General features: G+C 45.3%; 1 protein-coding gene and 1 pseudogene across 1 annotated transcript in view; one reads left to right on the plus strand and one right to left on the minus strand.

The window, feature by feature from the left end:
• LOC137312574 (zinc finger protein 271-like) overlaps nt 1-25,728 on the minus strand; it is a 196,985-nt gene that overhangs the window by 100,437 nt on the left and 70,820 nt on the right. The gene's annotated exons all lie outside the window — the stretch shown is intronic.
• Nucleotides 11,007-14,286, plus strand: LOC137312469 (probable G-protein coupled receptor 139; annotated as a pseudogene).

Raw genomic sequence — 25,728 nt, forward strand, 5'->3', positions numbered from 1 at the left:
GAGGGAACGTTGACGGGGGAACCTTTGACCCGTTTGATACCATGCTGGACTCAACGAAGTTGTTCAATGCTCTGCGGCATAAAGCTAAATGGATCTTTGTGGTATCTTTGGATGTGCTTTGCTTTTTAATTGTTGATTGCTGGTTCAATATCAGTGAGTTTCATAGTAGTTGCGCTTTAACGTTCTTGTTGATTGCTGCTTTAATCACGGTTGTATTTTGTGAGTTCATAGTAGTTGCGTGAGCTACCAGGAGAATCGCTTCAACCGCTGTAGCGATTCGTAGATTCTTATCGTTGCACGTTAACATCAGACGTGCTTCGAGATAGCATCATCAACGACTGCATGAATCATAGTAGTCAGGTTAGTGCTTGCTCGATGTGGCCTCACATTTTCCTTTCCTGCATTAACCCTGATGAGCACCGTATTTTTAGCCAATTGAAGAATCCTTCAGGTCTCCCCTCTGTGAAAGTCCGTGGGTACGGTTAACATCACTGTGTGAAAGTCTGTGAGTATAGTTCGCTACATGCCGCTTATTGTGTTCAGTGCATTTGATATGATCCATGCAAAACTGCCTGCCTGTTACTTTGTTTCTTGCGTTTGTCTCCACGTGTTATGCCCTGTGCCTTTTGTCTGGAGCACGTAAAGCTGCAGCACACTGTGTAAGGCCCATTTGCTCCCATTTGTCCACCGAGCTTCTCACCATGAGCTCCCCTTTGCCCATTGTACAACGAACTTCTAACCATGAGCTCCCCTTTGCCCATTGTACAACGAGCTTCCCACCATGTGCTCCCCTTTGCCCATTGTACAACGAGCTTCCCACCATGAGCTCCCCTTTGCCCATTGTACAACGAGCTTACAATCATGAGCTCCCCTTTGCCCATTGTACAACGATATTCCAACCATGAGCTCCCCTTTGCCCATTGTACAAAGAGATTCCAACCATGAGCTCCCCTTTGCCCATTGTCCACCGAGCTTCTCACCATGTGCTCCCCTTTGCCCATTGTACAACGAGCTTCTCACCATGAGCTCCCCTTTGGCCACCTGACAACAAGCTTCTCACCATGTGCTCACCTTTGGCCACCTTACAACGAGCTTCTCACCATGAGTTTCCCTTTGGACACCTTACAACGAGCTTCTCACCATGAGCTCCCCTTTGCCCATTGTACAACGAGCTTCTCACCATGTGCTCCCCTTTGGCCACCTTACAACGAGCTTCTCACCATCTGCTCCCCTTTGGCCACCTGACAACAAGCTTCTCACCATGTGCTCCCCTTTGGCCACCTTACAACGAGCTTCTCACCATGTGCTCCCCTTTGTCGGTGTATCCATTTCATTTGTAGTATAACTATGAGAGCTGTTTTTTCTTACTTGCAGGTGCAGGAACCTCGGACAATGTTCCTCCTTTGTGCATTTATTTGGCGCATCTGGACCTAGATTTATCAATTCACAAGCGAAAGACATTGGGGTTTGAGGCCTGGAAGGTGCAAATTTTCTGACCATCTGTAATTTTGCAGTGATCAAGAATTTAGGGAGCTAGGTAGCAGATTAAAGAGCAGGACCCCAAAGGTTGTAATCTCTGGATTACTCCCAGTGCCACGGGCTAGTGAGTATAGAAATAGGAGGATAGAACAGATGAATGCGTGGCTAAAGAGTTGGTGCAGGAGGGAGGGTTTCAGTTTCCTGGATCACTGGGCCTGCTTCTGGGGAAGGTCGGACTTGTACAAGTCGGACGGGTTGCACCTGAACCAGAGCGGGACAAATATCCTTGCGGGGAGGTTTGCTAGCACTGTTGGGGGGGTTTAAACTAACTTGGTAGGGGGATGGGATACAGAGTGGAGCTACAATAGGGGGTGATGTGCAGCCAAATATAGAGAAAAAAACAAGTCAGCTTGGAAGACGGGGCAAATATGTGAGGGCAAGGCTGGATGGCATCTATTTTAATGCAAGGAGTCTTGCGAATAAGGTGGATGAACTGGAGGTGTTGATAAACACATGGGAGTATGATATTGTTGCTGTCACAGAGACATGGTTGAGGGAGGGGCAAGACTGGCAGCTCAATATTCCGGGGTACAGAATCTTCAGGCGAGACAGAGGGGGAGGTATAAGAGGAGGGCGGGGGGGTCGCAATATTAATTAAATAATCAATTACTGCCATAAGGAGGGATGATATATTAGCAGGTTCCTCAAATGAGGCCATATGGGTGGAGCTTAAAAACAAAAAGGGGGCAAGCACTTTGATGGGAGTGTACTATAGGCCCCCAAACAGTGAGGGGGAGATAGAGGAACAGATATGTAGGCAAATCTCAGAAAATTGTGCAAATAATAGGGTAATAATAGTGGGGGATTTCAACTTCCCCAATATTAACTGGGATATTCAGAGTGTAAAAGGCTTAGAGGGTACAAAATTCTTAACGTGCATCCAGGAGAGATTTTTGAGCCAGCATGTAGAAAGTCCGACAAGAGAGGGGGCGGTACTGGACCGAATTCTAGGGAATGTGGCCGGCCAAGTGGAAGAAGTGCCAGAAAGGTGAGCACTTTGGTGACAGTGACCATAATTCGGTGAGATTTAAGGTGGTCATGGAAAAGGACAGGGAGGGGCCGGAAATAAAGGTTCTAAATTGGGGGAAGGCCGATTTTAATAGGATAAGGCAGGATCTGGCCAAAATGGACTGGGATCAGCTGCTTGTAGGAAAATCCGCATCGGAGCAATGGGAGTCTTTCAGAAGGGAGATTGAGACCATACAATGGCAACATGTTCCCGTAAAGGTCAAGGGTGGTTCCAAGAACTCCAGGGAACCTTGGATGTCAGGGGATATACGAGAATGGATTCGGAAAAAAAGGAGGGCTTTTGGCAGATACAAAAGGCTAAAGACGGAGGAAGCCCTAGAGGAGTACAAAAAGTGCAGGGGGATACTTAAAAAAGAAGTTAGGAGATCAAGGAAGGGCCATGAAATAACACTGGTGAGCAAAATAAAGGAAAATCCTAAGATGTTTTATAAGTATATTAAGGGTAAGAGGATGACTAGGGAAAAAATAGGGACCATTAGGGACAAAAATGGCAATCTGTGTGTGGAGCCGGCAGATGTAGGAGGGGTTCTAAATGATTTTTTTGCATCTGTTTTCACTATGGAGAAGGACGATGTAGACATAGAAATACGGCAGGGGGACTGTGATATACTCGAACATATTAACATCGAGCGGGAGGAGGTATTGGCGGTTTTAGCAGGCCTAAAAATAGATAAATCCCCAGGCCCGGACGAAATGTATCCCAGGCTACTGTGTGAGGCAAAGGAGGAGATTGCGGGGGCTCTAACACATATATTCAGAACCTCTCTGGCCACAGGGGATGTGCCAGAGGACTGGAGAACCGCTAATGTAGTACCATTATTCTCAAAGGGGAGTAGGGAAAAACCGGGGAACTCAAGGCCAGTGAGCCTAACATCAGTCGTAGGAAAATAATTGGAAAACATTCTGAAGGACAAAATTAGTCTCCACTTGGAGAAGCAGGGATTAATCAGGGAAAGTCAACATGGCTTTGTCAAGGGAAGATCATGTCTGACTAATTTGATTGTTTTTTTTGAGGGGGTGACTAGGCGTGTGGATGAGGGTAACGCAGTGGATGTGGTATACATGGATTTCAGTAAGGCCTTCGATAAAATCCCCCACAGGAGACTGGTCAAGAAGGTACGAGCCCATGGAATCCAGGGTGCCTTGGCACTTTGGATACAAAACTGGCTTAGTGGCAGAAGGCAGAGGGTGATGGTCGAAGGTTGTTTTTGTGACTGGAAGCTTGTGGCCAGTGGGGTACCACAGGGATCGGTGCTGGGTCCCTTGCTGTTTGTGGTCTACATTAATGACTTGGATATGAATGTAAAAGGTATGATCAGTAAGTTCGCTGATGATACAACAATTGGTAGGGTGGTAAATAGCGAGGAGGATAACCTCATTCTGCAGGACGATATAGATTGGCTGGTCAGATGGGCGGAACAGTGGCAAATGGAATTTAACCCGGAAAAGTGCGAGGTGATGCACTTTGGAGGGACTAACAAGGCAAGGGAATACACAATGAATGGGAGGACCCTAGGCAAGACAGAGGGTCAGAGGGATCTTGGTGTGCAAGTTCACAGATCCCTGAAGGCGGCGGAACAGGTAGATAAGGTAGTAAAGAAGGCATATGTGACACTTGCCTTTATTAGCCGAGGCATAGAATATAAGAGCAAGGAGGTTATGATGGAGCTGTATAAAACACTGGTTAGGCCACAGCTGGAGTACTGTGTGCAGTTCTGTTCGCCACACTACAGGAAGGATGTGATCGCTTTGGAGAGGGTGCAGAGGAGATTCACCAGGATGTTACCAGGTCTGGAGCGCTTCAGCTATGAAGAGAGACTGGGAAGATTGGGTTTGTTTTCCTTGGAGCAGAGGAGGCTGAGGTAGGACATGATTGAGGTGTACAAAATTATGAGGGGCACAGATAGGATGGATACTAAGGAGCTTTTTCCCTTCGTTGAGGGTTCTATAACAATGGGACATAGATTCAAGGTAAAAGGCGGGAGGTTTAGAGGGGATTTGAGAAAGAACTTTTTCACCCAGAGGGTGGTTGGAGTCTGTAACTCACTGCCTGAAAGGGTTGTGGAGGCAGGAACCCTCACAACATTCAAGAAGCATTTGGATGAGCACTTGAAATGCCATAGCATACAAGGCTACGGACCAAATGCTGGAATATGGTATTAGAGTAGACAGGGCTTGATGGTCGGCGCGGACATGTTGGGCCGAAGGGCCTCTATCCGTGTTGTGTCACTCTATGACTCTCTATGACTCTATATTATGGAGGTCTTGGCAATGGAACGAATATAATATGCCTCTCTGTTTCTCTGTCTGTCTCTCTGTCTCTGTCTCTCTTTCTTTGTCTCTCACTCAGCAGGCTACTGAAGGTATGCTGCATTGTCGGTGGTGACGTCCTTCAGATGAGACTTTAAAGCGAGTTCGAGTCTGCCTTCTCAGGTGGACGTAAAAGATCCAACGGCACTATTTTGAAGAAGAACAGGGCAGTTCTCACCGCTTCTCTGGCCATATTTATCCCTCAACCAACATTTAGTGATTATCTACACAGATTATCCGGTCACTTTTACTACATTTCTACAGTGACTGCACTTCAAAAGTACTTCATTGGCTTTAAAATGATTTGGGGTATCCTGAGGTCATGAAAGGCGCTGTATGAATGCGATTCTTTCTTTCCTTATTTACATTCACCGCAAGTCAAAATCATGACAGATGTTAACTGGGACCAAAGTGACCCAATATTTTGAGATTCAATTTATTGGATATTAAGATTTCCAGTGGGGAAAGTCGCTTTATGAAGCTTGGGCCTCGGTTACAACATCTCAATGTCTCCATAAGTTCAACTGAAGGTCGTATTCTCTCCACACATAAGCCACAAATAGTTTGATACACTTTGTGCTATTTTTGAAACGTTGCACTTGTAAGGAACTTAGAGAGGAATTTGGGCCCCAGCAGATGCTAATTTTCTGGCACTACAGAGCTGGGTGGAGATGAGCAATTGGGTCCACAGCTTTCCTGGTCTCTTCACCATCTGCTTTAACTTATATTTTTTGTATTGTTAGAAACAACATGTCAGGGGTTAACTCCTAACACCACACAAAGTTTGCTTCTAACAAGACAGACATCATCTGGACTCGCGAATCAGAAGTATAATTGACACCACATTGGAGGGTTTGGTTAATACAAAGAACATAAGAACATAAGAAATAGTAGCAGGAGTAGGCCAATCGGCCCCTCGAGCCTGCTCCGCCATTCAATAAGTTCATGGATGATCTGATCCTAACCTCAATCTAAATTCATGTCCAATTTCCTGCCTGCTCCCCGTCACCCCTAATTCCCTTTACTTCTTGTAAACTGTCTATTTCTGTTTTAAATTTATTTAATGATGTAGCTTCCACAGCTTCCTGGGGCAGCAAATTCCACAGACCTACTACGCTCTGAGTGAAGAAGTTTCTCCTCATCTCAGTTTTGAAAGAGCAGCCCCTTATTCTAAGATTACGCCCCCTAGTTCTAGTTTCACCCATCCTTGGGAACATTTTGACCGCATCCACCCGATCAAGCCCCTTCACAATCTTATATATTTCAATAACATCGCCTCTCATTCTTCTGAACTCCAATGAGTAGAGTCCCAATCCACTCAACCTCTCCTCATATGTCTGCCCCCTCATCCCCGGGAAGGATTGCAGTACTGAGGAGGACTGCGACAAAACACAGGGAGACGTTATAAAACTTGAAGAATGGGCGAGTAAATGGCAAATGAATTTCAATATAGATAAGCGTGAGGCGGTACATTTTGGTAGGAGTAATAAGGAGACCACATATTCCTTGGAAAATAAAAGTCTAAATGGGGAAGAGGAGCAATGGGATCTCGTCGAACCAATACACAAATCATTAAAAGTAGCACCGCGAGTTGACAAAGTCATTAAGAATAAACAAATAGAGCTATGGGGTTCATTTCTATGGGACGATAATTGAAATATTTTAAGCTTCTATAGAACATTGGTTAGTTCACACTTGGAGTGCTGTGACTGGTTCAAGTCTCCATTTCATACCATAACTCTGTAGAAGGTTCAAAAAAGATTTGCAAGGATGATATCAAATTGAAACGGTGCACCTCTCACATCCCACAGACTTTTTTTGGCTGATTTGTAACCTTTCCGCTCTCTTAAATCCTTGTGGAGAATATTAGTGCAGTTTTAATTAGTTACAAACACTGATCCTACTTCCCCACTGCCCCGGAAACAACTCACACGAGCCCCTTTCACAGGGCTCGAGGGCAAAAACCAGGCCCCAGTGAAAGAGATCGATTACAGACACAGCTCACCCTCAACACCCACACACAGGGGCTGGAAGGAGCAAAGTGTGGACATGGGACACACTCCTTCTACACACAGAATGTACAATCGGGAGGCACGTCTCCGTGCATGTAAAAGGGAACGATTCACTCCCGTCTGGTACTGTACGTCCGGTGTGTGTCTCAGTTTCATCTCCTGTACATGTGCAGTACACAGCGAGTAAAAGGGAACGATTCACTCCAGTCTGATACTGTACGGCCCGTGTGTGTCTCAGTATCAGCTCCTGTACATGTACAGCACACAATGGGTGAAATGGATCGAATCAGTGAGAGATTGCAATATTCAGTATAACGGTTATTTGAGGGGTTCAGTTGCTAAACCGGTTTTGATTTTGGCAGACACTATTTACAGTAAAGTATTGAGTGGGAGGTTGGTATAATCCATGTCCGGTGCATACTTGACCTGTGAAATACTGAATTTTGATCATAATAAAGTGCGTTTGGATTAATAGGGGATACGATTTAACTACACTGGGCTGGATTGTTGTTTTTTAAATCATTCATTAACTCTCTCTCTCTCTCTCTCTCTGTAAACACTCTGAGGCAGTGAAACTCTCTCTGACAAACTGTTCAAAGAAATAAATACATCAGACATGGACAATAAATAAAACCCTGGGCTAGAAATGAGCCCTCGCCGCCCCCCCCCCCACCCCCCACCCCCCCAACCCCCCCTCCCCCCACCCCCGTACTTTTCAATAAAGAAGAAATGAGAGGGACAACAGAGAGTGGAAGAAAGAAATAGAGAGGGAGAGAAACAGGGTGAGATATAGGAGCAAGAGAGAGGAGCCAGAGATAGGGAAAGAGGGAAAGAGAGAGAGAGAGCGAGAGAAACAAGGACTCCGTGTCAGCTCCTGTACAGGTACAGCACATAATGGCCTAAAGGGTATGTATGATTCAATCCTGTCTGATAATGTACGGCCCGTGTGCATCTCAGTGTCAGCTCCCGTACATGTACAGTGCACAATGGGTAAATGGGAACGAGTCTCTCCTGTCTGGTAATGTATGGCCCACGTGTGCTTCAGTGTCAGCTCCTGAACTTGCATCAGGAAAGATTGAGCAGGCTGGGGCTCTTTTCTCTAGAAAAGGGAAGACTGAGGGGTGAAATAATAGTCTTTAAGATTATTAAAGATTTTGATAGGGTAGACATAGTGAAGATATTTTCACTTGCATGGTAGACCAGGGGCCATAAATATAAGATAGTCACTAATAAATCCAATAGTGAATTCAGGAGAAACTTTTTTACCCGGAGAGTGGTTTGAAAGTGAAACTCGCTACCACAAGGAGTAATTGCGGCTTCCAGCATTGATGCATTTAAGGGGAAGCTAGATAAACACAGCAGGGCGAAAGGAAGGGAAGGGTATGCTGATAGGGTTAGATGAAGAAGGAGGGAGGAGGTGCATATGCAATATAAATACAGGCATGGACCTTTTGGGCCGAATGGCCTGTTTCTGTGCTGTACATTCTACGTAATTCTATGCAAATGTAAATGGAAACGATTCACTCCTTCCCATACTGTACAACCCGTGTGTGTCTCATTATCAGCTTCTTTGCATGTACAGTATACAGTGAGTACAAGGGAATGATTCACGCCCGTCTGGTACTGTACGGCCCGTGTGTGTCTTAGTGTCGGCTCCTGTACACGTACAGCATATAGCTTGTAATAGGGAACATTTCATACCCGTCTGGTTCTCTACCGCCCTTGTGTGTCTCAGTGTCAGTTCCTGTACACGTACAACATACAGCAAGTAAAATAAATGATTCACTCCCGTCTGGTACTGTACGGCCTGTGTGTGTCTCAATGTCAGCTCCTGTACATGTACAGTACACAGCACGTGTGAGATGAATGAGGAGGTCACCAGTGGGTTTCCTGTAGTTGTATGGGGAACTTTTCAGGGCTATGGGGCAAGAGCAGAGGAGGGCGACGAATTGGATAGTACTTTCAAAGGGCCAGCACAAGCACGATGGGTCGAACTGCGTGCTCTGTGCTCTAGATTCGATCATTTTATGTGTGGAGCTGGGGGGAGGGGGCAGTGGGATGCGGGGGGTGGGGGCGGGTCTATGGTATTTAAACCCAAGAATGATAAGTTTAAATATAAGGCGATGGGGAACTGGGAGCCAGTGAGGGTCATTGAGGCCGAGAAGGTCCTGGTGCGGGTCGGAAGGTGGAGGATGGGTGGTCGGCCAGGAGTGAACTGGAGGAATGGAGTCTGGAGGGGACAGAGGCATTGATGAAAGTTTCAATGGCAATAGGCTGAGGAAGGAATGAAGGCGGGTGAGGGAAGCACGGGGTCTTTGTGATGGAGGTCAAATCGGGTCATGAGCTCAGCTCGGGGTTACACGGGACCAGTTTTATTGGAGCCATGAATCAAATTTAGTAAAAACGCGGAAACATCTGCAGTAATACAATGGAGAGAGAAATGGCAATGAAGCGCGTTCAGTGTCCGACCCCAAATATCACCCACAGTCATTTCTCGGCTGTAATTCTCAACCTGCCCTTTAACTGTCCTTTTGTAAGATTATACTGTCACCTGCGAAATCTGTATCAAATATATCGTTTTGGCAATGTACTTTTTGTATTAATTAAATTTATATTTGATGATTGTTAACCAATGTATTGCCGTAATCATACGTGTACTTGGACTCATTGTACAACCTATTTTTGGGACATGTACCTTCTTCTGTCCTTGTATGAACGCAATTTTCACTTTTATATTAAATAAGCAAGTATATAGTAATTAACCACACAACTTAGAATCTGCCAAGCTTTGTAAAAAGTATGAAATCGCCAGCACGGCACATAACCTGTCACCATAGCTACGCAGACATGTCCACGAGGCTGGAACCTAACGTTCCATATGAAACAATGGAGACTTAGATTTCCAAGCCTGGGGTCCAGACAGGAGTGGAAGATAACAGACGGTGCTAAAATTGGCTTTTAGAAAAACACCACCAGATAAAGTGAGGGTCCAGTCCCGAGGGAATGGTGGTAACTGGTGATTGGTCAATTCAAGGGGCATGACATGGTGGTAGGAGTGGCAACTCCATCACCCCCTGTCCATCCGAGAAAGAGAGAAGGATACTCGACGCTCTATTGGCCATCTCGCCCTTTTGAGAGACCCCAATTGTGTAAACCCCTCTGCCAATAATAGGCTCACCCTCAAAAGTGGCATGAAAGAGACAACCCTTGCGAGTGTCAGGTTATAGAGGACACAGACGTGATTAACCGTTGACCCTGGATCGAAAGTAGGCATCCTTAAGGAAGGAAGTGTCTGGATCCAAAATGGTCAGAGGCCAACGAAACAGGGACCGACAGGGAGCATTGTCTTGGAGAACAGGAAGCCTCAGAGAGGGTAGAAAGGGAACCTTGTCTCGAGGGAAAGGAAGACCCCAACCGTAGACAGAGGAAGCCTCGACGGGGAAGGACAACGATATTAGCGGAAGAGACCACTGGGGGGATGACCGTCATGAGTCCTGTGCGAAGTAAGCACACTCTCGACACAGGACGGGTGATATAACTCTAGTTCTGTATTTACTAACTATTGCTTAAGCACGCATAGTGCTGAACCTTCTGAGAAACATAATAAAACTCCACTGTACCATAATCGTGTTAGAAATACCCTACACAGATGTTCAAAGTCCATATTTTAACTGGGAAACTGCAGGAAAAGAGCGAAACGGGTCTGTTTGTGTTCCTGGAATCAGTGTGCAGGCGGTGAAATCGGTATAAATCGGCAAGAGTGAACATGGTCAATACAATTATATGAAAATTGTAAATGAAGCCGCTCATTATTGTTGGATCAGTCGTGTATGAGCACAGCTTGTAACTTTATTCCTGAGATAGATCTGATTCAGGTGGTTTTCTGAACTTTGGGATGTTTGTGATATATCCACGTCATTATTTACATCGGAGTCAAAGCTGCTGATGTAATGTGGTTGTTCAAATGACTGTAATTAATAGCAATAATCAGGTGTATAACCGTGTCAGTGGAGATTTATCCCCTGTATAAATCAGGGATTGTTGGAATGAATCACCTCATAGTGCCTTCCAGAGCTGTGGTTTTCAAGCCAAAATAAGTCACGGCTTCTCGCAGAAATGCATTATTCAGTAATTCGTCAGATAAAACACATTTATTATCCTGTTCTTGCAGCCGTTGGAGTTTCGGGTAAGTCGATGTTAACTGTGCTGCTGTACATGGTATTTTATTTCTCCCATCATGCTTTACACAGCCGGCAGTTCTTGTATTCGATCAGTCGATGGAATGTCCTGTCTCTGCTCTTTTCGTCTTGTAGCAGCTGCATTTTATCCCTTATAATTCAACCCTAGCATTGTTACTGGTTTATTCTCTGTACTGAAAATATTGTTGAATAATGGTATGTTCTTAACATTTAAACATGTGCTCTAGGAGGAGCTTCATTATATCTGTAATGTACTTTGTAATCCAACTCTGGCATTGTTATCAGATTATTCTATGCACTGAAAGTACTGGAGTCAGGTGTCTGGTCTAAGAGCTAGTATCAGACCATCAGGAGCTGTAAGCAGTTTCATGGTGTGGAACTAACCAGTCCTGGAATATTGTTTCATCAATGAGTTTTCAGTGATTGTTAATGAGACAGTTCACTGTTTCATTGTTACTAATAGACAGCGCAATGTCCTCCCTCCACAATAAAATGGCTCAGTTTAACTGGGATTTTCATGTATTTATTGGTTATCACTGTTGTAAAAGATTATGTCATTGTGTGTGTATCTGTCGCGGCTTCAGATGTCTGGCTAATGAACAAAGTTTGCTGCTGATTCTTTCAAATATCCTTCTCTGATTGACTGTGGATGAATTGACTGTAAAATGCAATATTTTGAGGTTTTGTTCTGTTAGTTTGCACTTTTTCTGTTGGAATCAGGAGCCATTCCATTTATTTGTAGATTATCAGCAGCAGATGTGATTTTGGCGTTTTTTTAATTGGTCAATGCCGCCATCTAAAGCTGTACTTTATAATTGCAGGAGAATGAATTTCAATTATTGTGAGATGTGTCTGGAAGCTGCATTCGGTTCTGTTTATTCTATGCATTGTAGGTGAAGTGAACAGTGTCGGTGAACAGGTGGAGACTTGGATGATCTGTAGCAACATTAAACTATTCACAGAGGCTTCACCATTTAATAAACTGCCACGGAGAATAGAATCGTTCGAACACGGGGCTGGTGAACAGAATGCAGGCTCAAGATGTTAGGATTGAATCGGATGTGAAAACTGGCATTGAGAAAGAGAGCAGAGAGACAGAGAGATACGGGGGGGGGGGGGGGGGGATAGACCGAGAGAAAGCAGCAGCGGAGTGAACAATTAATCGGAATGAGCTGCTGAAACTCCCAGTACAATTATGAAGCAGAATTGTAACTTGAAGGTTTTATTAGGATAATTTCAGATTGTGAGAGTTTTATTGTACTCTCTCCTGGTGTGTTTATCGCTTTCAGGTCCTCAATCTGTTTAGATCAATGTTCCTTTCAATAATTCACTGACTGAATAAATAAACATCATTGAAATATATTTAAAGAATAGACTCAGTCATTTCTTGACCGTTATGACCTATTAAGATACTGCATTCTAAAAGCTATGTGTCAGCTTAATCCAATAAAAAACGAGGCTGATTTAGTGAATACATTTTAATTTAATTTTAATCGAATATGCAAAGTTAACTTATTGAAAGCAACATCTACCCAACGAGTAGTTCCCTGACACCAATAAGGACAGAATTCAATGGTTGAATTTATTGATTGGATTGTGTTAGTGGAGCCTATAGATTAGATTCCCTCTAACATTCTGCTGCAGTCTCTCCCTATGAATTCCAGCCTCTCCTCCCCCTGCATTGAATCCTCTGTCTCCTCACCCGTTGCCTCCGTATATCCGCTTTCCCAAACCACACGTTCCTGACTCCCCTCCAGCTCCCACATGTCCTTTTCATTGTTCCCCTCCCAATTTCACTCAATTGCTCGATCTCCAGCTGCCTTTCCCCGTTCAGTGCCAGTCCCTGTCGGCTATCTTAACCCAGAGCAACAAATCAGCTGCACCTACCCCTGTCCTCTCACATTCTCGACACTTCGCCCTCTTCCCCGTCCGTCTGGAGCCCAAACCCATCTTTAATTCGCTGCATTCCCGCTCAGTAAAGCCCCTTCTCCTTCCCCACCATCACTGCGCCCACACTCAGACCTTCCACTGGGTCACGTGCTCACTTTATTAACTTTCTGTATCGTTTTCCCAATTCATTATTGATCATTGTGTTTAAAAACATCTTTCTGCCCGAAAGCGCTGCCCAGGTCAATGAATCATTTTCAACCGTTTGATGCAGCAACAAAGCTGGAAATTTCACCCCAGATCCTCTGAAACTGCTGCTTTGGCTCCAGGTCTGATTAGTAATTTCTCTGCTCCCTTTTCTCTCTCTTACAGTTAACTTGGTGGCAATTGTGATCCTGTCGAGAGGAAAGTGCGGACTCTCCAAATGTATCACTCGCTACATGGTAGGAATGGCATTGGCCGATCTCGTAGTTGTTATCCCTGATCCGATATTGAGGCGGATTCGTGTGATTTATTTCCCAATTTCATTCCTGGATATTACTCCCGTGTGTAGTCTCGTTACCTTCCTCGTTTTTGCAACCATGGTGGTTTCTGTCTGGCTCACAGTCGCTTTCACCTTTGATCGATTTGTGGCCATTTGTTGTGAGAAGCTGAAAACAAAATATTGCACCGAGAAAACGGCGGCTGTGGTTCTGGGAACAGTGAGTGTGCTGAGCTGTTTGGAGAGTCTCCCCTGGTACTTCATAATTGAACCTAAATATATTATTGATAATGTTCCCTGGTTTTGTGTGAGTAAACCGAGCTTCAATACTTCTACCGCATGGGTCGCATTTGACATGATTCACCTCATTTTAACCCCTTGTGTCCCGGTCTTTCTGATTTTGCTGCTCAATGTTCTGACGGTCAGACGTATTTTAGTGTCCAGTCGAGTCCGCAGAGGACTCCGGGGCAGAAGCAATGGAGAGAATCACAAGGATCCAGAGATGGAGAACCGAAAGAAATCCATCATTTTACTCTTCAGTATATCGGGCTGTTTTATATTGTTATGGATGACACAGGTTGTATTTTATATCTATCAGCGAATTACAAACAGTTATTATTATTACTCCCCCACTGACCCTCTTTATATCACGGAATCCACTGCAGGAATGCTGCAACTCCTCAGTTCCTGCACAAACACGTGTATTTATGTTCTGACCCAGACTAAATTCAGAGAGGAGCTGAAGAACGCGGTGAAATACCCACTGATTCTAATTGTTAAATTAGTAAAATTATAGAAAGAGCTGAAGGTTTTCAAGCACAAGAACTAAATCCCATTTCATATTCTGTGCCCACACTTCCCAATGGACGGAAAGTTAATTTTATATTAGCAGAACCGACACCTCAAATGATCTTAAACCTGATTCTGATATTATGTTTTGTAAATAATCTGACCTATTGTGGCAGGGCTGGTTCTGCAGATGACACATGGATTGTTGCTCAAAAAGGCGACACTAAAGAGCTCAGCTGGCCCTCAACTACATGGCCGCCCTGTATCTACTGCAAAATGTGCAAACCTGGCAACTATAGTCACTGCTGAGTGTCTGATCAGAATGGGTGCACTCTACAGAAATGGAGAGACAAAATTTCAGAGATGGACAGACACACAGGCAGACAAACGACAGGGTTACGTTATGGGACCAGGAAACACTGAGACACAAGGGGCACATGGGGAGGGGGTGACAGGTTGCGAGTGGACCTCTGGGTTAGGTTATTGGACCAGGAGAGTCTGAGAAACATGGCACAAACGGAAAAGGTGAGACAGGCTGTGAGGAGGATCCCTGCGTTACGTTATTGGGCAATGAGTGCCTGAGACACATAGGGCACAGGGAGAGCGGGAGACAGGATTTGGGGGGGGACCCCTTTTTACGTTATGAGAGCAGTGACACTGCGACACACACACACACACACACACACATACACACAATGTCCAGTCAGGAGACACGTGTCCCGTGTACACACTTTGATGTTCATTTGAACTGAGCTGTGCCACAAATGAACATGGGACTAAAATATCAACTTCAATTCAGTTTGTTCCAGAGCTTCACAATTTTGATTCAAGACACCTTGTCAGAAGCAGATGGAATGAGTGAAAGTGAAAGAGGGTGATAGAGAGAGAGAGACAGAGAGAGAATGAGACAGAGAGACAGAGGGAAACAGAGACATTGGGACAGATACAGACACAGAGAGAAATAATGTGGTAGAGAGGGTTTTTGAGGGTAGATTGAAAAGGAGAAGTTAAAATATGGAGGTCGAGTTTTCATTTGTTTACACCAGTGATATCAGTTCAATCCGGGCGGAATTGGCCAAACCAGGGAAAAGATGGGGGGGATTTTAAACTTCAGTGAGTTGCACCCAAAACCACTTAGGTTGGTATTTTCAGTCATCTTTTATGCTCGTTGAACAATCAATTGTCCCGGATCAGGGCTTGCCCACAGAACTGATCAGGTCCCCAGGTCGACATTGCGAGATTCCGCTGATTGCGCTGGTTCGGGAAGCTCTTCAAATTGTCTCGTTTTCTTCGGCACTCAGGCATCAGTGGGCACGTTTTAAAATGTTCTTCACATCAAAAAATAAGAAATTGACTCGTGTATATCAATGAAACACACTATGACTCTATACAAGGCTACGGACCAAATGCTGGAATGTGGGATTAGAGTCGACAGGGCTTGATGGCCGGCGCGGACACGATGGGCCGAAGGGCCTCTATCCGTGCTGTATAATTCTATGAAACAAGTAAATGGTTCAATGTAGTTGTTTAAATCATATTCAGTGATTAAAAACAGGTTACTCACAGGTGGAGGATTGGAAATTATTATTAAAAATGCTATTTTTGGTGATAAACCTCATTTTCAGCTGCACCAATAAAACTGCACCAGATTACCACTCCTAAATACATCAAGGAATACCTTTTAATGGAAAGGAATTAGAAGAAACGATGTCGTTCTATTACAATGCCCGATTACGCTGGTTAATTGAAGATCATACGTTTGTGATTATGCAAATGATTTTTAACGGAAATTTGAAAGGGCCTGATCCCTGGTCTGCGCTGATTTACTCATAGTTTACTGGGAAACGACCCTGATCTCTGGTGTGTGCTGATTCACCTGATAGTTTAGTGGGTAAAGGCCCTGATCCCTGGTTTATGCTGTTTTACTCATAGTTTACTGAGTCAAGGCCCTGATCCCTGTCTGTGGTGATTCCCTGATCGTTTGGAGGGTAAAGGCACTGATCCCTGTCCTGTGCTGATTCACCCAATGATTTACGGGGTAAAGGCCTTCATTTCTGGTTTGTGCTGATTCACTCATAGTTCACTGGGTAAAGGCCCTGATCCCTGGTGCGTGCTGATTCACCTGATAGTTTACTGGGTAAATGCCCTGATTCCTGATTTGTGCTGATTCACCTGATAGTTTACTGGGTAAAGGCCCTGATCCTTGGTCTGCGCTGATCCACCAGACAGTTTCCTGGGTAAATCCCCTGATCCCTGATCTATGCTGATTCACCTAATAATTTACTGCATAAAGGCGCTGATACCTTGTCTGTGCTGATTCTCTGATGGCTTTCCAGGTAAATGTTATCAAGTGTGTCAGTCTTCTATTTTGAAGAATACTTGTAAATACTTGTAGTAAGCTGAATACAGTAGGCTTCTTCCAATTAAAAGAAAGCCTCTCCTTTAGTGAGAGAGATTCAACAAACTCGGTACAATCAAAGGTAGATATGTGCTCTTTTATTCCAGCATGTCTGTGGATACAGCACAGTGGAGACAGCTCCTTCAATATTGCACGAAAACTAAAAACTAACACCAAGAACTGTGGGCTTTTGTAGATCAAAACATGGTTGCACCCAGTACATTCAGTATCCGAATGTTACAATGAAACGTGACAATATCTAATTAAACAACTGTCAGCCCACAGGTGCAGAATTTCACTGGATCAACAACCTCACCAAATGTTAAATCACATCTCGTAGCAAGATCCACAAACCGAACACAAGTTGAATGGGCAAATACACCAATCCCTGACCTTCCTTAAAGGTTTACTGGGCAAATGTTATGGAGGTGAATGTAAGCGGTCCTGGTGAAGGAACGGTTATATGTCTCTCTGTCTTTCTCTCTCTATCTCTGTGTGTGGGTCTCTCTCTGTCTCTCTTCCTGTCTCTATCACTCAATTGATCTCTCTCTCTCTCTCTGTCTTTTTGTCTTACCCTCTGTCTCTCTCTCTTTCTGTGTGTGTGTCTCTCTCTGTCTCTCCTTATCCCTCTCTGTCTCTCTCTCTCGGTCTCTCTTTATCTCAGTTTCTCTCTCTCTCTCTATGTCTGTCGCTCTCTGTCTCACTTTCTCAGTCTTTCTTACTGTCCCTCTCCTTAATTTAATTCTTGCTGCACCCAATCGCCTTCTTCCTCTCTCTAGGATTCCGAGCCGTCAAGGTCTGCCGCGGGGGCTCGAGGAATGAAGGATTAAGCTCCTGGTCACTACTGTGAGCAAAAAACCTGGAGAAAAATCACTGGAACGTCAAAAATACTTTGACCACTTGTCTTTTTACTGAGGCTGTTTGACCGGGTGATGGGTGAACGGGACTTGTTGCGAGTTACGTTACGGGCAGCAGGAGTTTCGGATGAGTTGGAGTTTCGGAGGGTGGAAGATGGGAGGCCGACCAGGAGAGCATTGGAAAAGCGGAATCTGGAGGTGACAAAGGGATGGATGAGGGGGACTCCTGGGTTACGTTTTGGGACCAGTGACACTGACACACACACGGACTGTACAGTCAGGAGACACGCGTCCCTTGTACTGACATTGGGCTGGAATTGACCTGAACTGTGCCACAAATGAATAGGGAATTAAAATATCAAATTCAAATCAGTTCGCTCCAAAGCTTCCCCATATGTCTGAAAGGGTGAATTCCAATAAAATTTCATATCAGGGACCAAAATAGATTCTGAATTAACAGTTATTTCTTTCTGTAGGTGCACCTTTTAAAAAAAATAAAACTTAAAACTAAGGAAATATTTTACGGCTCTTTTCACATTTGGGCAAACCGGGTGTTGCAAGGCGCAAACTGCGAATGCTTTCACATTCAATTAAAACCACACACAGGTCACATTGTCAGCCGTGGCTCAGTGGGCAGCACTCTCGCCTCTGAATTAGTAAATTGTGGGTTAATAATCCCACTCCAGAGACTTGCGTACAAAATCTAGGCTGACACACGTAGTGAGGAACTGAGGGAGTGCTGCATTTTCAGAGGTTCCGTCCTCAGATGAGACGATAAACTGAGGCTGCGTCTGCTCTCTCAGGTGGACCTAAAAGATTCCATGGAACCATATTGAAGAAGAACAGGGGAGTTCTCCCCGATGTCCTGGTCTATATTTACCCCACAAACAACATTACTAAAACACAGACGATCTGGTCATTATCACATTGATGTTTGTGGGATCTTGCTGTGCGCAATTTGGCAAGATCCCACAAACAGCAATGTGAAAAAGAACAGATCATCTGTGTTTTACATCTGTCTTCCCTCCGCTACAACAGTGACAACATTTCATAAGTACTTCATTGGCTGTAAATCGCTTTGGGATATCTTGAGGTCGTTAAAGGGATTGCATAAATGCGAGTCTTTCTTACTTATACTCACCCCAACTCAAAATCAGGTCAGATGTTAACTTGGGCCAAATTGATCCTAAATTTTTAGATTCCATGAAATGGATATTTAGATTGATAGTTGTGAAGGTCACTTAATGAAGCTTTCTGCTGGTCAAACGTACGTTTATGAATGCACATACTGTTCACACTGCTGGTAATAAATCGGAAATGCACTCAACATCAGGACTGCTTTCTCTTTCAGAGTGTCTATATCTCAGTCTCTCTCTCGCTCTGGCTCTCTCTGCTGCTCTATCTCTCTGTCTATCTCCCTGTGTCTCTCTCTCTGTATCTGTCTCTCTTTCTCTCCTTCTTTCTCTGCCTCTCTCTGTCTCTCTCTCCCTCTCTGTCTCTCTCTCTCTGTCTCGGTCTCTCCATCTTTCAGTCTCTCTCTCTGTCTTGCTCTCTCTCTGTCTTCTTCTCTCTTTCTCTCTCTCTCTGCCTCTCTGTCTGTCCCTCTCTTTCATTTAATTCTTGCTGCCCCCGATCGCATCCTTCCCCACTCTAACATTCCCAGCCCTCCAGGACTGTCCCGATAGCTCCAGGAATGAAAGATTAACCTTCCGGACACTGCTGCGAGGAAAACTCCAGGAGAAAAATAAAAGTAACGTTAAAAAATGATTAAAAATTGCTTTTAACATTTTTGTTCATAAATAATAAAACTATTGGCAAAAAGAATGCTGTTGGACCGTGTGATGGATGAACGGGACGTACTGCGAGTTAGGATACTGGCAGCAGGAGTTTCGGATGAGCTCGAGTTTACAGAGGTTGGATGATGGGAGGCCGACCAGGAGAGCATTGGAATAGTGAATCTGGACGTGACAATGGATGAGGGTTTCAGCAGCTGCTGAGCTGAGGCAGTGGCGGAGGAAGGTGATGTTATGGAAGAGGAATTGGACGGTCTTGGTGATGGAGCAGATATGAAATGCCTCTCTGTCTCTCTGTCTCTCTTTCCCTTTCCATCTGTGTGTGTGTGTTTCTCTCTCTCTCTCTCTTTCTCTGTCTTTCTCTCTCTGGGTCTCTCTCTGTCTCTCTATTCCTGTGTGCCTCTTTCTCTATCTCGCTCTCTCCGTGTCTCTCTCTGTTTCTCTATCCATGTGTCCCTGTCTCTGTCTTTTTCTCTCTGTGACTCTCTCTGTCTATCCAACCCTGTCTCTCTTTCGCTCTATTTTCTCTTTCTCTCAGTCTTTCTCTGTGCCTGTCTGGCGATCTCCCTGTATCCTTCTCTCTGCCTGACTCTCTCTCCCTTCCTCTCTCTCTGTTTCTCTCTCATTGTCTCGCTATCCCTCTCTCTGCCTCTCTTCAGGACTGTCCCGGAGGCGCTAGGAATTAAAGACTAATGTCCTGGACATACTGCGAGGAAAAATCAGGGAGACAAATCTTAGGAACATTAAATAATATTTTAAAAATGCTTCGAATCATGGAATAATAGAATCATAGAATGGTTACAGCACAGAAGTAGGCCATTCGGCCCGTGGAGCCCGTGCCAGCGCACTGCATGAGCAATCCAGCTGATCCCACTCCACATTCCTTTCACTGTAGCCTGCAATTTATTTTTCCTTCAAGTACTTATCCAATTTCCTTTTTGAAAGCCATGATTCAATCCGCCTCCACTAGCCTCTCAGGTAGTACATTCCAGATCCTAACCACTCGCTGTGTGAGAAAGTTTTTCCTCATGTCACCTTTGGTCCTTTTTCAAATCACCTTAAATCTGTGTCCTCTGGTTCTTGACCCTTCCGCCAATGTGAACGGTTTCTCTCTATCTACTCTGTCTAGACCCCTCATGAATTTGAACACCGCTATCAAATCTCCTCTCAACCTTCTCTGCCCCAAGGAAAATAACACCAGCTTAGAATCATAGAATCATAGAAAATGTACGGCACAGAAGGAGGCCATTCGTCCCATCGTGCCCGCACCTGCAGAAAATGTGCCAGCCAGCCTAACCCCACCCTCCAGCACTTGGTCCGTAGCTGTAGCTTGTGGCACTTCAGGTGTACATTCAGGTACTTTTTAAATGAGTTGAGGGTTTTTGCCTCGACCACCCTTTCAGTCATCGAGCTCCAGACTCCCATCACCCTCTAAAACTTTCAACACCACCAAGGTTAAACTGACTGGCCCGTAGTTGCTGGGTTTATCCTTACACACTTTTTTGAACAAGGGTGTAACATTTGCATTCTTTAGTCCTCTGGCACCACCCCCGCATTTAAGTATGATTGGAATATTGTGGCCAGTGCCTCCGAAACTTCCACCCTTACTTCACTCAGCAACCGAGGGTGCATCCCATCCGGATCGGGTGACTTCTCTACTTTAGGTACAGCCAGCCTTTCTAGTACCTCCCCTTTATAATTTTTTTAGCCCATCCAGTATTTAACTTCCTCCTCTTTTACTGTGACTTCAGCAGCATCTTCTTCCTTGGTATTACAGATGCAAAACATTCATTTAGTTTCTCAGCCATGCCCTCTGCCTCCATTATTAGACCTCCTTTTTGGTCCCTAATTGGTCCACCCCTCCCCCTAATACTCGTTTATTTTGTTATTATTCATTCATGGGATGTGGCCGTCGCTGGCGAGGCCGGCATTTATTGCCCATCCCGAATTTCCCTTGAGAAGGTGGTGGTGATCCGCCTTCTTGAACCCCTGCAGTCCATGTATTTATATGCCTATAGAAGACTTTTGGATTCCCTTTAGTGACCATTCTGTTCTCATACTCTCTCTTTGCCCCTCTTATTTCCTTTTTCATTTCCCCTCTGAACTTTCTATATTTAGCCAGTTTATCACTTATATTATTAATCTGACATTTGTCAGACGCCCGTTTTATCTGCTTCATCTTACTCTCTGTCTCTTTCTCCAACCAGGGAGCTCTGGCTTTGGTTGCCCTCCCTTTCCCATCGTAGCAATGTAACTAGACTGTACCCGACCTATCTTCTCTTAAAAGGCTACCCATTGTTCGATTACAGTTTTGCTTGCCAATCTTTGATTCCAATTACCCGGGCCAGATCTGTTCTGAACCCAGTGGAAATTGGCCCACCTACAGTTAAGTATTTTTACTGTACAGTGTTCCTTGTCCTTTTCGATAGCTAATCTACACATTATGATACTATGATCATTGTTCCTTTGAACACTTTTGTTTGTTAGTGATAAAGGTATAGGAGAAAGAAAAGGCTATCTGACCGGGTGATGGCTGAACGGGATTTGTTGCCAGTTAGGTTACGAGCAGCAGGAGTTTCGGATGAGTTGGAGTTTAGGCAGGGTGGAAGATGGGATGCTGGCCAGGAGAGCATTGGAATAGTGGAGTCTGGGTGACAAAGGCGTGGATGTGGGTTTCAGCCGCAGAATCCCTAAGGCAGGGGCGGACAAGGGCGATGTTATGGAGATGGAATTAGGCAGATTTGGTAATGGAGCCGATTTGATATGTCTCTCTTTCTCTGTTTCTCCCTCTCTCTCTGTCTCTATCTCTCTCTCTCTGAGTATGTCTCTCTGTCTCACTCCCTGTGTCTCGAACGTGTGTCTCCGACTCCCTCTGCCTCTCTCGCTATCTCTTTCTGTATCTCTATCACTTTGTCTTTCCCGCTCTCTCTCTTTCTGTCTCTCTCTGTCTGCCTCGCTCTTTCTCTCTCTCTTCCTCTCTCTGTCTCTCTCTCTCTCACTCTATCTCTGTCTCTCTAGCTCTCGAAATCTCCTTCTCTCTTTTTCTTTCTCACCGTCTCGCTTACTGTCTCTCTCTCTCTGTCTCACTCTCTCTCTCTCTGTCTCTCTCTCTCTCACTCTATCTCTGTCTCTCGCTCTCGAAATCTCCTTCTCTCTTTTTCTTTCTAACCGTCTCGCTCACTGTCTCTCTCTCTCTCTGTGTCTCTATCTCTCTGTTTCTCTCTCGGCCTGTCCTGGAAGCACGGGGAATGAAAGCGTAATCTTCTGGACACTGCTGCGAGCAAAAATCTGGGAGAAAAATCAAAGGAACGTTAACAAAAAGGATTTTAAAAAGATACTTTGAATACTTGTTTATTAGTGATAAAAATTTTGGAGAAAATAAAGCTGTTTGAAATGAGCAAGAATCACCGCTCCTTGGATCACCTGCGCCTCAAATAGCAGGAGGCTGATCCAGTCACGGTGACCTCTGGTGTTAAGGAGTATAATCTGCCGATATGTGATGGTCAAGCTATCTGCAACTGACTTTTCTGACTTTGGTATTCACTCTCTTGCAGATATGCAGTTGTAGCCCAAAGGCATTTGGCGTTTTCTCTGGGGAGACTTATCCCGCTGTGGGCCGTTGGCCGTCATCGCAAACTCGTGTGCAGAGAGTCACAGGTGCTGTTGTTGAGAGAACTGAAGCCCATCCGCGCCCCCTCACAAGCGCTGAGAAGCACTGACTTGCATCCGATGCGTGACGCCACCAGTTGTTCTTCCTGACCAGCACTGGAACGGAGCCATTTTGACAAGTTGCAGCGAGTAGAGGAACCTTGGATGGAAATTTCCGAGGGGACGGCTGAACCAAGCAGCAACTCACTGAGCTTCACTGAAGTGCCTCTTGAGAATGCCGTCACTGTTGTTCCATCTGATGTTGATGACTCTGATCCCCCCCCCTCCTCCCCGCATTGTACATCGTGAAGAGGACATCCGTGGGTGATAAAGCTCCTAGCCCCTCACCACCTGACCGCACCCAGTTTGCAGTTGGCACTGTGAGTTCCAGCAATGTCTGCCAGCACACCACTCGGCTTCATACAGCCGAGCAGCCGTGGCCGCTGTCTGTCACATGGGGCGAGGGAGCAGGCTGACTGATGGTTCACCTGGCTCAGCACAAGAGACGGCTGCAGCTATTGTGCGGCCCCGGACTTCACAATACATCGAACCTCGTGGGACTCGGGTCAATTTCGCCTTCAGGCACTTGAAGGTTGCCGATTGTGGTCTGTTAAACGACGAGGACAGCCAAGGGGTTCAAAAGGCTCTGGGACACTTCAATAAGAAGAAAAAACCACAAGATCCAAACGCTGCACCAGCTGGTTGCGACTTTTGTCACATGGGGAACCCACCCAGCCGCCTAATCAATGATCCAGAGGTTTCATGGTTGCAATGTGGGGTGTCGGATGTTTCACCATTGTTGCTTCCCTCCCGGTGTGACCCCATTCACATATATATGTTAAGAGTGTTCACACTAACCTTGCACATGTATCTTTTCTATGATGGATACCGAACATGCTGCAAAGTTGATGGTTGCACTGAATCATTCAGAACAGGTCCATTTGGAACAAGTGTAAGCTCATCGATATCAACAGCCAATGTTTACCACACATGGGAATGGACAGTTGTTTCGTTCTGCTAGCGTTGCTTCTAATTTTGCAAATGTATTATGGCTGACCACGGTCTCCTGGAGCTTTGCTTGATTGCTTTAAGGAGTCGGGCCGGAATTTCCTCGAGCGCTTCCAAAAATTGGACCGTGTTTTTCCCTTTGGGTTTTTTGTCTCCCCTCGGAGTGAGAAATGATCCTTGTAGTTGATCGCTGGTGCACGCCGTTACATTGACTGATGCAAGATTTTCAACTCTCTATCGATTAAATCCATGAAAGTCGCACTATCGTACTCGTTTGTCTCGTGAGTCCCACGTCAATAAATGTCATGAAATTCTTTCTATATCATGTGTTTCTTTCATGAATCCCGTATCAGTAAAATTCCTGTTGCGGCAGTTGTCTGTTTTGTGAATCCTATATCAACACAATCTGTGAGTTTCAGCCTGTGTCGCCTTGCACTTTATCGTCGGTGTGACGATCTGCACATCGTGAAGCCAATATTCAGCTGGAAGCCCCACAGTGCGGCGGACCACTGCACCAGGAATTAAGCGTAGAAACATGAACATCTCATCTCCTTTTCCCTCCGTTTACAGTGCTGCCCTGGAAATATGGGATGTGTCAGGCATCGCTGAGAGCTTCTGGGACAGCCCAGATTGAAAACACACCCGTCCTTAATGCCCCTGACAGTGTCAGTGGGAGGCAGCCCTCTCTTGCACGTATCTGCTACTTTATCCACTGCTCCTCTCACATATCTGTCCTTTACCTGCACTGGGGTCGGAGTCCATCACCGATCAGGGCCCAGACCACCTGTGAGCAGCACTGCAGGCGAATGTAAACTCAGTGCAAAAGTGGAACTTGCAGCTGATTCCCAGCCCTGGGAGGCATGTAGGGAGACACACATATCGAAATGACTTCACCCTTGTGAAGGGGCTCACAGGAAAAAGAGCCAAGAATAATTACAGCAAAGCATTGTAAAATAGTAATCTCAAGGAGGGTATAGGGAGATACAACTTGAAGCAAACAAGAGAGGTGAACAAAACAATAGTGAATGAAATTAGAACAGAAACAGAAACAATTCTGAGAATACTGAAGTTTAAAGCTATTTGCCATTAGTTCTCCCCTGCATTTGTTAAAATGTGCAAAGCTCATTTTGTGCAGGAGCATGGCAAATCACCAGCCGTGCTCTTTGAAAAATTATAGGCTGCCCAAAAGCTGAGGCTGTCGTTAGAAATATGGTGAGTGCTTGACATGCGCTGCTCGCTGCATCAGTATCACGAAACACTCTACTTACTATTCAGTAAGGGATTGGGGAGAGAATGTGAAATAACCAATGAACAAATTAAACAGGCCTTGCGCTTGGGTGGTGGTGATACTGACCACTGGGGTGGGGGCGATAAAGTTCACTGGTGTGGGGGCAATAATTTTCACTGTGGGGGGGCAATAATGCTCACTGGGGTGGGGGCGGTACTGACCACTGGGGTGAGGGTGATAATCGTCACTGTGGAGGGGGGGTGATACTGGCCACTGTGGTGCGGGTGATACTGCTCACTGGCGTGGTGATACTGCTCACTGTGGTGCGGGTGATACTGCTCAGTGAGGTGGGGGTGATACTGCTCAGTGCGGGGACGTGATACTGCTCACTGACGGGTGATACTGTTCACTGGGATGGGGGTGAGACTGCTCACTGGGGGGAGTGATATTGCTCACTGGGATGGGGGTGATACTGCTCACTGCGGGGAGTGATATTGCTCACTGAGTTGGAGGTGATGCTGCTCACTGTAGGGGGATGATACTGCTCACG

Source organism: Heptranchias perlo, unplaced genomic scaffold (assembly GCF_035084215.1).
Source record: "Heptranchias perlo isolate sHepPer1 unplaced genomic scaffold, sHepPer1.hap1 HAP1_SCAFFOLD_43, whole genome shotgun sequence".
Taxonomy (NCBI): Eukaryota; Metazoa; Chordata; class Chondrichthyes; order Hexanchiformes; family Hexanchidae; genus Heptranchias; species Heptranchias perlo.